A 4,975-nucleotide genomic window follows, 5' to 3' on the forward strand; every position below is an offset into this window, starting at 1 on the left:
TCTTAACGGATAAGTTAACCCGGAGAAGCTACGGTTTGAAGATTCTCATTAAGTGAACATACTCATTTTTTTCCTATCCTCTAGACTTGGCGGCTACGGAAATACAGGGAAAGGGATTGATAACATACCTCATAGCGTTCCTTCATAAGGTTCACTAAGTCGGCCTTTAGTTCACGGCTAGTGTGAAGGCGGTTAAGATAGACCGCATGAATGTTAACAACGCTAAGGACAGCATAATTCTCCAGGTCCAGATTTAGTTTGCCTTCTGCTGGCAGCTCTTCTTTGGCGTTGTGTTTGGCCAAGACTGTGGGGTTCCCTGGCTCTATATAACATGTGCCAGTAATTAGAATGTCCTCAGCAATCTTGTTAAGAGTGGTTTCTTCAGCAAGCTTGGCAGAGCTGGGCGGTTTAGGACTTGGCGGATCAGCATCAGTGTTCATTGGATCAATAGTTGTGGTGTCAATTTTTGGCGGCAGGTCATTAGCAGGGTCTTCAGGATTTTGAATTGAAGCTTCTGAGACTATTGGCGTCTGCTTCTCCAGCTCATTAACTTTGGGGTCTTTTGATGGCCCGCCCGTCTTCAACTTTTTGCCTGCCTTGGCTATGCCTCTAAAAAGATGTGTAAGAGTATGAGCATGTCATCATAAAATATTAACCAACAAATGCAATTTCTTACCCCTGGGCAATCTTGAAGGCAGGCATCTGGGTCCCAGTTGAGTCGCCCGATGATGAGTGAGATGTTCCCTGATAGTTTGAGTCAGTTAAGTGGATGGCGAATGAGATCCGCCTTTGGAAATGAGAGGGGTGGATTTTGAAGCACCTCATTATGGCGTTTATGAGGGGTAGGTGTGTTGGGTAAGCCAGATACAAGGTCTCCACCACCACTGTTTCGAGTTGTACGTCTTTCTCGTGCTGCTGTTTTTTCAAAAGAAAATTGGGGTCCAGATAAGCAAGAGGATGGGAAAATCTTACTTTTCGAGAGACCCGCCAAGTTTTTTTTCTTTGCAAATTCTCTAAGTCGGAGGAGATTATGGTTACCTCTGCTGCATCCGCATGGCTGGTCTCCACATCATCCTGAGAGGAGTCAGTGTCAATAAGTTGCATAAAAAGAAAACCAAGAGAATCGAGTTCTACCTCTAACTCATTATCAAGGGCTAATAGGTCTTCAGCATCCTGTTTCTTCCCTTTAGTCTTTTTGGAGCCTTGGATTTTGTTTTGGTACTTTTTGTCGGCTTATCCTGCAGTTTCTTGTTCCAGAAGGGAGAGTCGGCCTTAAAACATAAGTGATGATGAGAAGATGTGCGGTTTATGAACAATGATAAATAAGTGAAAAGAAAGATTTCAGATGCTTACATCAGGAGCCGGATTGAGAGCACAGAAGGGGTTCAGTCCCGTTTTACTGCAATGCTCGAGAGTCTCCCTGAGCAATGACTTGGTCATCTCATTGATTTCCTAGTCCTCAAGACGTTTTTGATTATATCGTTGTGGGTCTTTCACATCACATGTGTATTGGCACATTAAGTCGGTACAGCGGCTCAAAGGCAAGATTCTCCATGCGACCCAGCATCGGACCAGGTCAATACCAGTTAGGCCATTGGCTAATAAGGCCCTTATTCTCGAAAAGGTGGGTGCGTACTTGGCATGTTCTGCAACAGTAATCCTGGCAGGGAGTGGATGTCTAGGGCTGAGCCGGTAGGTGTGGAAACCCGGTAGAGGATTTTCATCTGTTGGAGAGGTGTCTTTGAAATAAAACCAAGTCTGGTTCCAGACCTTGGGGTGAGTGGGCAGTGTAGCTGTAGGGAAGACGACATCCCTCCGCCTTTGGATTGAAATCCCGCCGAGTTCCAGGCTAGGCCCGTCTGTCATCTCAGTTTGGCGGTTCAAATAATAATATTCTCTGAACAAATCAACATTGGGCTCCTCTTGAAGGTATACTTCACAAAAGACTTGGAAAATGCATATGTTGGAAACAGAATTGGGGCCGATATCTTGGGGGTGCGGACTGTAAAAGTTCAGAACATCCCTAAAGAATTTCGACCCGGGTGGTGAAAAAACACGGAGGAGGTGATCTGCAAAGACTATAACCTCGCCTTCCTTAGGTTGAGGAGGAACTTAGGTTCTAGGAACTCGCCAGTGGACGATGTCTTTGGCTGGTAAAACGCCCATCTCAACATACTCCTTGAGAGTTTGCTCAGTGACAGTAGAGGTAACCCAATCGCAGGAGGTGGTGGTCTTAGTCATTTTTGACAGTGGAAGCCTGAGAATAAAGTGTGGCGGGTCAATATTGTGATGAAGAACCATCCAATTCATGTTTAAATCAATCGTTCCCTCACGGATTACAAGATCATGATTAAAGTTGATAAGTATGAACCGGCCAACATTGTCGATGGGTCATACAGGGTTCTGGATTTTCGAACAAATTGTGCATTATGATTAAGCCGGCTAAGTTCTGGCGGGTTACAAAGGTACCATTTGAGTCGCTTATGCAGCAGTGATCAAGCAAGTATATAGATCTGGATTTGAGGGGAATTTTACTAAGTACTGAATAAAGAAGTTTCACAGATCGTGCTTATAATTTTGGATCTACGGCAATTCGAAAAACAGACAGAAATTGCTAAACCTAAAACACGGAGGACGAACTGTTGTGCTGGGGAGTGAATCTCAGAAGGAAGGAATAGATCTGTGATTGATAGCAGAGGACAAAATAATCAAAGTATGACTTCAGTATCGCGTTTGGGTTCAACTTAGCGATAAGGTGGATGAACTACAAGTGAGCACGATGAACACCGATGAACTGGGGAAACCTAATGTAGATTGGAAATAAGGTGAGATGGATACCTGGTGATGCTGATGGACAGCGAAGGGGCGCCACAATCTCTGGTCGAAACCAGGTTGATGCAGCGGCCAAGATGAAGCTGTTGGCGGGGGCGGCGGAGCTCCAGTGGCGTCGGTCGTCGCGAGGAAGAAGAGGAGGCGGGGGTAAAAATTGAAAAAGTACCCCCTTGTCCCTATTTATAAGGAGGCACTAAAATGGCATGCGCGAAAATTGAGGAGGCAACATGATTATCTCAATGGTGCGGGCACCTCGATTCTCGGAAGGCTAATTAAAATAAAGATCTGTTATGATATCACGGGTTCTGTGTATATTTAATGCGCATGATGCCATGGCGGGTTACAATGGCTTAGTTCACATGATGTCATGGAGGGTTATAATGGTTTTTCCAAGACTCGGCTTTGGTGGATAAGGCTGGTCATAGTGGGAAGTAACTTATACTAGTGTCATGCATATGACACTAGTCTAAGTTACTATCTTCATAGTGCAAAGTAACATAGTAGTAGTGTCATGGATGACTTCATTAATTAGCTTGTAGACTCATCTTGTCTTGGGAAGCGCTATGTTACAGTAACATATTATGTTACCACTTCTCATTAACTACATGCCACATAAGCAAAATTTTCTTGGAGTGCGCTACGTTACTAGCTAAGTTACTCCCACTATGACTAGCCTAATGTGTTGACTGAAGCAGTGAAGATTGACATGAACAAGTTCAAATCAATCTCGGGCCTAATGTTGGGGATATAACCCCGAGGTGTGACCCGGCCAGGAGGGGCCGGGTTACACCGTTTGCGGCTTAACATGAAGAAGGCCCAAGTGGCCCAAGAAGATGAAGCGTGAAGACGACGGCTCACAGAGGCGGGCCTGGTGGTGGCCCAAGACTCGGACTTGTGAACCGCCATATGGAGGCTTGCTTGCTAAGGCAAGACAATTTAGAAACCAGGTCGGTCATGTTGTGTGATCCGGCTCGGACTCTTGTAAGTCGTCGGGCCTCGACCAGTGTATATAAAGGTAAGACCTGGCGGGGGGTTAACTGAAAAAACAATCGATCAATAGCTAGGTCAAGCATAATTGCTCCCTTGTAATCGACACCCGAGCAATAAGAAACAAGAGCAGGAGTAGGCTTTTAACTCATTGAGAGGGGCCGAACATGGGTAAACCCTTTGTGTCCTTTGTCCTGTTCAACCCCTTTAAGCTAACATACGCGCGATGGCTCCACACCTAAGTCCTTTCGCAAGGGCATCTGCCGTGACAAATCCACGACAAGTGGCTATACCCCTGGAGCATCAATAGGTTCTCATCAATCAAAATGTATGAAATCTTAAGGCAGCAACCAGAGGCTAATCAGATTTCTTTTAAGAGATGTGGAAAAGTGATGTCATGCCCAGATACAAAATCTTCTTCTGGTTGATTCTCCGTGATAGAGTCAACACAAGAAGTGGTTGATTCTTCGTGATAGAGTCAACAAAAGAAGCCTCTTGCATAGGACAGATATTCATCTACCTTCTTATAATTGTGCCCTTTGTACTGATGGACATCATCATGAGTGTGGGCACATTTGGATGCAAAGAAACTCTTGGATTTTGAATCATGAATACCCAAGTGTTGCCTCTTGGAGATACCTCCTTAAGTCTGATCTTCTACTATTAACTCACAGGATCAAGAATAAGTACTCAACAGAGTTCAAGAGCTAGATCTTTGATTGTCTTGCCTAGTTAGCAACCCTTTTCCTTAAAGTTTCCTGGGGCCCGAATAGGTTGAGCCAATGGCTTTGTTTTCTCTTTTTTGTTTTTTCTTGTCTTGTAAAACTTTGTAAATATTTATATTAATAAAAATACCGTAGAATGATTGTCCTACAGTTTGGGCTTCAAAAAAACTTACCAACCCGGACATTAATTTCATTACGTAAAAAAGGAAAACTGAAAAAGAATATATAACTTCAACAAAATTCAGCCCGATTGGTACGTGAGTGATCAAATCCGGTGGATGCATTAATACAGCCAAATTGGCACAGCCTCTATGCACATATATAATTCGTTTTTGTTTCACATACAGATTTGAAAAACATCTTATATTTGTTTATAGAGAATACGAAATAATTCCGTCAACCAAAATGACCATAACTTGCACCTTCGAAAA

This window comes from Triticum dicoccoides, chromosome 3B, assembly GCF_002162155.2.
Source record: "Triticum dicoccoides isolate Atlit2015 ecotype Zavitan chromosome 3B, WEW_v2.0, whole genome shotgun sequence".
NCBI classification, from domain to species: Eukaryota; Viridiplantae; Streptophyta; class Magnoliopsida; order Poales; family Poaceae; genus Triticum; species Triticum dicoccoides.